This window comes from Rhinichthys klamathensis, unplaced genomic scaffold (genome assembly GCF_029890125.1).
Source record: "Rhinichthys klamathensis goyatoka isolate OS25496 unplaced genomic scaffold, OSU_Roscu_1.1 h1tg000530l_1, whole genome shotgun sequence".
Lineage (NCBI taxonomy): Eukaryota > Metazoa > Chordata > Actinopteri > Cypriniformes > Leuciscidae > Rhinichthys > Rhinichthys klamathensis.
The window spans coordinates 627969-638035 of record NW_026607006.1 but is presented as its reverse complement, the minus strand read 5'-3'; positions in this window follow the sequence as shown (position 1 = coordinate 638035).

Here is a 10067-nt window from a genome sequence, read left to right as displayed (position 1 = left end):
CTGTATAGGGAAGAACCAACCGTACTCGAAGTACCCACCTGCTGTCTAGTCGACGCCCCTTCCACAGCCGTAAGCTTCCTGCATCCCCTGTATAGGGAAGAACCAACCGTACTCGAAGTACCCACTTGCTGTCTAGTCGACGCCCCTTCACAGCCGTAAGCTTTCTGCATCCCCTGTATAGGGAAGAACCAACCGTACTCGAAGTACCCACCTGCTGTCTAGTCGACGCCCCTTTCACAGCCGTAAGCTTCCTGCATCCCCTGTATAGGGAAGAACCAACCGTACTCGAAGTACCCACCTGCTGTCTAGTCGACGCCCCTTTCACAGCCGTAAGCTTTCTGCATCCCCTGTATAGGGAAGAACCAACCGTACTCGAAGTACCCACCTGCTGTCTAGTCGACGCCCCTCTTCACCGCTGTAAACTTCTGTACTTGGGAGATCGAGAAGAGTACAGTCCGCTCAGAGCCCGAGAAGGATAAGCCGTGCTTAGAGTACTTACCTGCTGGTCAAATCCGCGTCCCCTCCATAGCCGAGAGCCTCGGCACCCGAAGAGTCTGAGGGGTTGAGTGGACCGAGTCCCCGCCTGTTGTCCAGCCGACGTCCCGGCGGCCACTGGATGCTGGGGAGGAAGGAGGAGTTTTAATTAGGATATACAAATTCTTTTAATCAATAAAGCCTGTTACATTTTACTTTCCTTGTCCGCCTGGTTTCTGGTTTGCTCCTCAGTGGTACATTCTAAAGGGAGGGGGTAGACCCAGTCGACTCTCCCGACCTGTGACATTTGTTTTATGAATTCACTCAACCAGCCAAGTTGAGTCAATACTTTTGGGTAGCCGAAACTTAGCTGCCCCGCGCCACTTCTGCACGCCACCTTCCACTTTTTGTGTGCCCTGGTAAATTTGTCACGGGCACTTTTCCAGTCCGTTTTCACCTGATTAACTGTCTTTCCCATCGCGATTGCAACCTCTCTCCAGGCATTTTCCAACGCAATTTTATTTGAGTGTAATTGTGATGAACTGTCGTATAAATGCGGATGAACACGTATAAGCTCGCATAATTTTTCCTCCTCGCCCGCCATTGTATTAAAATCTTCTTCTGTATACATAATATATTTGAATTAATGTACAATTCTTGCAATGTCGCCCCCACCGATAACGCATAGTATTGCGTGCATCAGTGCGTCGCGTATCAAAAACTAGGATGACACATTTGGCTACGCATCGACGCATAATGGCGGCCAAAGCGTAGCGATGTGTAGCCTTGCGCACGCGTATGCGTACCGATGCGTTGACTATGTAAGGGCCCTAAAGCCTTGTTTATACTCGACGCGTCCGCACTCCGCACGATCGCGAAGGTGCGCACGGCGAAAATGACGCGTTCGGTGCGCAAGACCCCATTTGGCTTGGCTGTGTGCACGGCTTTTTTTTTGTAACAGCGCGCGCGGCGCCGCGTCCGAGGATGACCGACTTCAAGCCGAATCTGCCCGAGCATGCACGTCTCACCGCACCGGCACGCAGTTTGCGCGCCTAAATTGCAAAGTTCATTCCAAAGTTTTTTCGTTAAGGTTTTGTTTACTGTGTGTGATTTATAAAAAAAAAAAAGCACGTTCATTGCAACGTTTGTTTGTTTTGTTAGTTAAGGATTTGTTTACTGTGTGATACATTTAATGGAAAGCACATTCACTTCTAGTTGTCTTGCTGTTCATGTTAAATAAACTTAGAGCCAGTAGCTAATCAGTGTCTGCTTGTTTATTCAAACTAAGTTGTCCTGCTATAACAGACGAACAGTTATTCAACCCCCCCCCCAACGACGGTTATGTTACGAACCGTCACATTTGACTCACGTCATAACCGTCATCACCAATTCTGAAACCGGCACACCCCTACTGGGCGGTCAACTTCTCTTCAGTTACTCACAGTTTTTAATAAATGGTCACAAGCTTTGGATAGAGGACAAACAGTGGATTGTATTTATCTGGACTTTCAAAAAGCCTTTGATACTGTCCCTTTTAAAAGACTACTATCAAAGTTAAAATCCTATTGTTTAGACAACAGAGTTATTTTTTGGATACAGGATTTTTTGCGCAATAGAAAACAACAGGTGGTAGTGAATGGTGCTGCCTCAGATTGGAAACTGGTGACATCTGGGGTCCCACAGGGGTCAGTCTTGGGCCCTGTTTTATTTGTAATATATATAAACGATCTGCCAGATGTGATACAATCTGATGTTTACCTTTTTGCGGATGATACTAAAATTTTCAGAATAATAACAAGTGACACAGACCGAGCCCATCTTCAAGAAGATCTATGTAGCATGAGCAAATGGTGTGATCAGTGGCTATTAAAGATGAATCCCGAAAAATGTAAACATTTACATATTGGGAGAAAAAATGACACTGTAGCCAACTATGTAGTTGGGGATTTAGTGGTTAATCCTGTACATGAGGAGAGGGACGTAGGTGTTGTGGTGGATGGATCACTTGAATTCCACACACATATTTCTGAAAAAGTTAAAAAAGCAACATCTATGATGGCAATAATAATAAGAACTTTTCAAAATTTAGGTAAGGATATATTTTTTACCATTGTATAAATCCCTGGTAAGATCACATCTTGAATATGCAAGCTCAGTATGGTGCCCATATAAATTAAAATATGTAGAAAAAAATGAAAGGGTTCAGAGAAGAGCCACTAAATTAATTCCAGGAATGAAAAATATGTCGTATGAAGATAGATTGAGGGAATTAAGTTTACCAACTCTCAAATTTAGGAGGTATAGAGGAGATATGATTCAGGTATATAAGCTTGTACAGGGATTATACGATGTAACATTGTTCCAAAACTGAAAGATAGGTTCAACTATGTACGAGACACGAGGGAATTCTTTAAAACTCTACCCTAGAACATGTCTGCCTGAAAAGAGAAAGAACTTTTTTACACTCCGTGTGGTAAAATCATGGAATGAACTTCCTGAAGAAGTGGTGTGTTCCCCTTCTATTAATTCCTTTAAGAACAGGTTGGATGCATTTTGCCTGTCAAAAGGTGTTATGTATAATTATAAAGCTTGTCAGTAACTAATGTAATTAATTTTATGTCATTTATTTATGATTGTTAAAAAAAAAACTTCAATTATGAAATTAATGTGTTTTTATAAAATGTTAAAATGTGAATTTATATGTAAATATATATTTGTTGTGTTTTTTAGAGTCTGGAATAGAGGATAGTATATCCTGTACCAGAAATCTTTTCAATAAATTTAAATAAATTTAAACAAAGTTATACATGCTGTACAGCAAGAAATGTGAAATAATGTCAGGGCTCACAATTTCGCTAGCCCGACGTCCCGGGGCTATTGTGTTTTCCAGTCGGGCTACCAAAATGCATAACTGGCCTGCCCGACGGGCTCTCTGAAATAGTGTAATCAAATTCCCCTAAACTTCTGCCTCGCCCCCCTAAAAAATTGTGATTAAGTGTAAGCTATACAAATTCGTGTTCGCTTCAGTCTTGTTATAATCAGATTCAGCGCGTTATTCATCTTCTAAAATGTCATGGGACAGTATATGTCATGGGACAGTATATGGATGGCTGCCATTGCAACTTACCTCTAATTTAAATCTGTGACAGCTTCCAGTGCTGGTACGCTTTGCTTTTCAAATATTGAAAATATTTCATATGGGATGGGAGCGACAATTTATTCCCGTGTCCCTAATGTGAACAACCAATGTTCGCACACACACATTTCATAAAAATGGATAATTTCTTGAATTTTCTAAAAAATGACATTTACTTGTATCTTTAAAGCCCATTTTTTTTGGCAGGAAAAAGCTCAGTATAATATAATAAGCAAAAAAAGACTTCACATTTAAAAAATAAATATAGGCTAGCCTAAAACAAAAAAACATTTAAAAAACTGTAAAATCTTAGGTTATATAAAAATAAAACATTAATAAATTATTTTATGATAAACATATTACTGCCTTAAGTGAACTCATTTATATAACTCAGTTATAAACGCAAATAATTTTTTATTAGCTTACATTTAGGCTAGAAGACGCTTTTATACAAAAAAGGAACACAGCAGTTCGTCAAATGTCAGTAATAATACTGGTTAGACAATAATAATACAGGGCTAAGATTATTACAAATAAACAAAAGATTTTGACGCAAGTGTGTGTGCAGAGTGTGGAGCACGCACTGGATGGCAGGGAGGCGCGGGCGCGAACACTTGCGTTTTCCTATCAACAGTGGAAACAACTTAAAATACTCGATCATTTCTGGTCATACAGAACATAAAAAAAATACATCATTCGCAACTACTTTTAATTGTGTAAACTCACTATAACAAGAAAACGTTGTGCTTTTGTAAAATAAAATAAAACAATCAGGCGCGCTTTATGGTCTCCGTGAACTGGATCGCGTCTCAAAAATGAACTGAAACAAAATATAGCCCATGTAACGTTAGGCTAAAGCTTGAAATGTACACTTTTAAACGAACAAATTAGAATCGAAAGCAAATATAGTCTGATTATGTAACTTAACGTTAATCCATTCGAATTTCTCAGAATTCGAGCTTCACAGCGGAGATGGAGATATGTTTCCAGCTGATTTAAAAAATACTAGTTTAATAATAAACAATTAAAATGCAACGTTACTTTTTCAGACACATTTATTATTATTAGCCTTTAAATCATATAGCCTAATTAAATCACCAGCTCTCAGATTTCATCAAAAATATCTTAATTCGTGTTCCGAAGATGAACGAAGGTCTTACGGGGTTGGAACAACATGAGGGTGAGTAAATACTGACAGAATTTGCATTTTTGGGTGAACTATCCCTTTAAAGGTGGGGTATGTGATTTTCTTTTCGTACCACACCCCCCTCCCCCCAGCGCGCTTGACCCCCTTCGTGCGCATACTCAAAGCTCGTGACCCAGTCACAGTAAGTGCAAGTCGCCCGGTACAGAGAGAGAGAGAGAGTAATAGGCTTTATGCCGAGCGTCACGTGACCAAGCCGGAAAACAGGTCACATCGCTTCCGATTCAGGTCTTTTGTATGTGCTTCATGAAATTTTTTGCGGTTTTACTCAAGATAACTTAAAAGGAGCACGCAAAAATGAGCACAACCAATGTCCCTCGCATGTGCAGATTGATATTTAAAAGTTTTTTAATTTTTCTTCTTCACACTAACGTTTAGATATTTAAACAGCATAAAACACCAATAACAAAGTGAACTTAGTAGGTTAGCTGATTACCTTAAAAATCAATAGATATCGTAGTTAGTTCTTACGGCCGTTAACACTTTCTCTGACAAGCGGATGCAATGAGACCTGTTTTCCGGCGTCACGTGACGCTCGGCATAAAGCCTATTGCAATCTCGCGCATCTGAGTTTTCGCTCGTGCATGATTGTGCGTCCAAGTTCTTCGAATGGGTGGAGTCAGGGCCAGAGTTGGAGAAAAGAAGGTAGGACCATTTGAGTTGTGTATTTTCAAAATCTGCCGGTTGTTTTGCAAATCCCATACCCTACCTTGAAACATTGAGTCAAAATTCATTTTATAAAACTTTTAGGTAATTAACTGGGAAAGTTTCATGGTGATATCTGCTAGTTTACCCTATTCTATAATTTTACCCTATTTATCTGTAGTGTCTCGCTTTAAGTTTAAATATTTTAAGTCTCAAAGTGAGTGCTGCACCTTCTCCAATTACTAATTGACCAGGCAAAGTAAGCTATTTGGAAAGCATATAAAATTGAAAATGAAGAAAGAGGAGTTAATATAGTAGAATTGTTTAAAGGCTTAATGGAATCAAGAGTTAAAAAGGAGTATGAATTTGATAAAATCAATAATGATATGTTAATTTTAAAAAGGAGGTGGTGCATAAATGCAACATTTATTTCTGTGAATGATAACAAATTAGTGTTTCATTGGTATTGTTGAAATTTTGATGGCATAATATTGATTAGAAATTGTATGTTGCATTTATTATTAATTGTTATCAATTACTATAAAGTAAAATAAAGTGTTTAAAGGTATTTCTCACAATGCGCAAATGGCTTCATAGTATCTACATTTATTTTGCTCTGCAAGCGAGCTTCACAGTGCAATACAAGACTTTAGCTAACATTGTTATATATCATGGCAATGTATAAATTCATGTGTTTTCATGTGTCAAATTTTAAACGGTAAAGAAACTCTGAGAGATAAAAGTGTCTGCTAAATGATTAAATGTCAATGTAAATATTAAGCTTCTCAGCTAAGAATTGACCAGGTTGTATAAGTTGTGCAGAAGAGCAGCATATTCATTACCTGAGAACATTTCTATAATGTGTTGTTTGTGTGCAGGAGAGTAACCGACAGACTTTCTTGAGGTAGAGAGTTGTTCAGCTTCATTCTCTGAGGACCATGTGTAATGAGGCAACCACTGGAGCCAGAAATCAAAACTTTGCCTTTTTATGTGTGGGTGTGTGTGTGTGTGTGTGTTGTCGTAGTAAAGAGAGAGAATGGGAGAAGGAAGTTTGTATGAGGTGGACCTGGTCACCACAGACCCAAATCTTCTCAGCTGTTGCTACTGTCATATGCTGCACTGTCTCTCCATGTGGCACATTATGTTTGGCACATTGTATGGGTCACTATATCATAACAAGGTAATACAACGTGTAATCAAGTGATGACTGATTAACAGTAATGTAAATGCTAAATGTAATACCTGTTGCAAAGTAAATGCTCTTAACCTTGCAGTTTTTCACATATCATGTAATACTCAATTTCTCCATTTCTTTGCACAAAACTCTCCAGAAAGTGCTATTTAATGGTTTATTTTTCAAAAACAAATTCCCGAGGGGGCATGCCCCCGGACCCCCCTAGGGAGAGCACCCCCACATAATAAATCCCAATTTAACCCCTGAGAGTTGTTCTGAGGTAGAGAGTTGTTCATCTTCATTCTCTGAGGCTTCTGGAGATCACAACAGTGTAAAGTTAAATCACGTCAAAACTACATGTTGATAAACATTTGCTAAATTGATCATAATATCTGGAAAAAGTTGTCAGAGAATACTGCGCGTTCTCGTATTCATTAGAAAGGGCAGTTATATCGATACTCCAAAAGTTTGTAACCAAACAGTGTTGGCTCAACACTGGCTTCCATAGTATTTATTTTCCTACTATAGAAGTCAATGGTGCCCCAAAACTGTTTGGCTACAAACATTCTCAAAATATCTTCCTTAGTGTTCAGCTGAACAAAGAAATTCAACTCGAGGGTGAGTAAATAATGACAGAATTTTCATTTTTATGTGAACTATCCCTTTGAAGTTATGATAGAATAGAAAACATTTTACTCCAGGACACTATGGTTGTGGATTGCTCATTGCAGGGTTTAAATCAGCAACCTTTCCATTATCACCTTTAGGCTAACCACTAGATCTCTTTATTACTGACTTTTTTCTGTGGTTTGGCATTCATGCTCTTGCCGGCATCTGGAAGCAGGACTTGTGCCAGTTTCAGTCTCTGTAACAATTTAAAAAAAAAAGTAATATAAACAAAATACATATAATGCATTAAATACAATCATTGAAGTGTGAAAATCCAAATCCATTTTACTCACCCTCAGTACTAAAGGTAATCTCCTCCAAAGATTTTCCGCTATAACAATCTGCACCTTTTTCTAAAGACAAAAGCAACTTGCTTACTTTTGCAACTTGAATTGTATTTTCAGACAGTCTGTAGTACTCGCGGTGCACTCTTATGTCATGCCCCAGGAATTTAACTAATTGGTCAAGTTCATTGTTTTTTAAATTCATGATCTGACTCAGAGTTGCTACTTGTTTCCTTAATTTGGTTGATGTAAGACTCCTGGGATCTTTCACGCCACAAATTTTAGAAAATTTCCTCAAACAGTCTGATCCACGGATGTGCGTTAAAGCCCCCACCCGGGCAAAAACATACGGATTTTCTTCGTCGATGCCCACTTTGCTCCTACTTTCATTCAGCATTTCCATGGAATCAACCATGTCCTTTGTAAGAAGGACAGGCACTTTCTTGCCTCTCTTCCCTCGGATCTCTAATCGAGTCAACTCATTACACAACTGTTGTTCTAATTTAGTCAGTGATTTTACCACATCTTCATTAGGAGGCTTGGTGTTTCGACTCACATATGTTGTAAGGAGCAATTTGGATGCCTGACCTACACGTCTCCGATTAAAAAGAATGATTTGACTGAGCAAAGTCTCAGCCAAGACCTTCCAGTCAGCGACATTCACATTCTCTTTGAGTTTTTGTTTTGAGACCTGCTCCACACTTTTGAGGTGTTTTTGTAAAGCCATGGCATCTTCCGTAAGGGGAATAGTGTCCCCCTTGTTCCACTTGCTTTGCTGCAAAGTGTTGAGGGCCTGACTCAATGTTAGTACGCCAATGACTTATCAATTAGTTTGATGAAGTTTTTCAAAAAATTTTCAGTGTCTCTGTCCCCGGGCATTAAACATTGTCCTAAACTGAGCTGGCAGGCTTTCTTCAACGAGTATCCAATTTTCAGAGCAAGAGAGGGGTTTTTAAACATATTTAAATCTGGTTGAAATTGACTTCCTTACAAGATGTGACTGCTAACAGAAAGTTCTCTGGCTTACAGAGCTCTGTAAGGTTCCTCACTTTTTTTTAGATTTTTTCTTTACTTCGATCATAAACCTGGCCAGCTCCCTCATTTTTTGTATTATGTAGTGATGTTGCGATTTGTCATGTCCACACTTTGTATAAAGCAATTCACCATAAAGTAAAATCAAACTGTCCTTCATTATGGTTTGTGTTATTTCATCTTGGTGCATGGTTTGTAAAAGAGCTCTAATATGTGCAGAGCACTTTGCTGCCATTGGTATCAGACAGGCTGCAGCTGATCTCACGCTCTCTCTCCTTTCCGTTTCTTCACATCTACCTGTCCCCTACATGTCTTAGAGTGTTTCCATAAGTCTTTTTTCATTAAGAAGGCCAGACAATCAGGGCAGGGAAGGAAATCCGAAATTACTGCATCTGCAGTCGGTTGTCGCCACGTAACAATCTCGCCACGTCCAGTCTCCATGACTCCTATATTATGGTAATAATTACCCTGATTCCGAAGCTGTTCAAGAAGAATTTCTCTTTTTTTTAATCCTTTGGGAAAACTCAAGGCTTTAGCAACTTCTATTTCATTTGAATGACTCCTCTCAAGATGTCTAGAAATCTTGCCTTGTGCCTTCTCACAGTAGACACAGTACTGTTTTTTGTTCCAAATACGTTTGCCTTTCCGGATTTCGCTGACTTGTTTTGATTGTCATTTTTCTTGGACTTTTTTGCTTTGCCTTCTCAATCTCTTTAGCTGAATGAAACATTGTATCTTTTCTAGTCTTTCGAACGGCCTTTTCAATCTTTGACTCTTCTGAATCAAAGTCATCATCATCATCATCATCATCAGTAGACTCCTCCACTGAAGGAATAAAGACACTGCCCTCATCAGTTGAGTCCTCGTCAGCCTGGTTGGATTGCTACTGTTTACAAAAACAATTTTAACATTCACAAACCTTTTATTTAGGAAAGATCTCAATGGTTAAAATTAGATATTGGTTAAACTTTTTAAAATAAATCACTCCATAGTCTATAGGTTGCCCCAAAGCCAAAACACTTTAATTCCACAGAAGAATGAAATATGAAATAGATGCAGATGAGGGTGTGTAAATGAGAAAATGTTCATGTTTGAATAAACTATTTCTTTAATGTTAACTTTTCAAATGAAAGCGATCATGCGTTGAGAAGTCCTTGATCTTTTGACACCGAAATTGTCATTGCCTATGAAAACAATGTAATTTCCAAAACTCAAAACTTCCTCCTTATGGTGTTGTCATTTTTACTATTGCTCAGCAAAATTTGCAGGCAAATATGTGGCAAAATATCATGAATGAAATATGGCAATAACGACAATAACAACAATATCCAAAGCTATTCTGCCAGCTAGCAAAAACAAACCAACCCTAAATAACTGCTTTCTATGCAGCCTCAATTTAAGGATAGTTTTATACAATTTAAGTGCAATGTTGTACAAAACTGAGTAGAT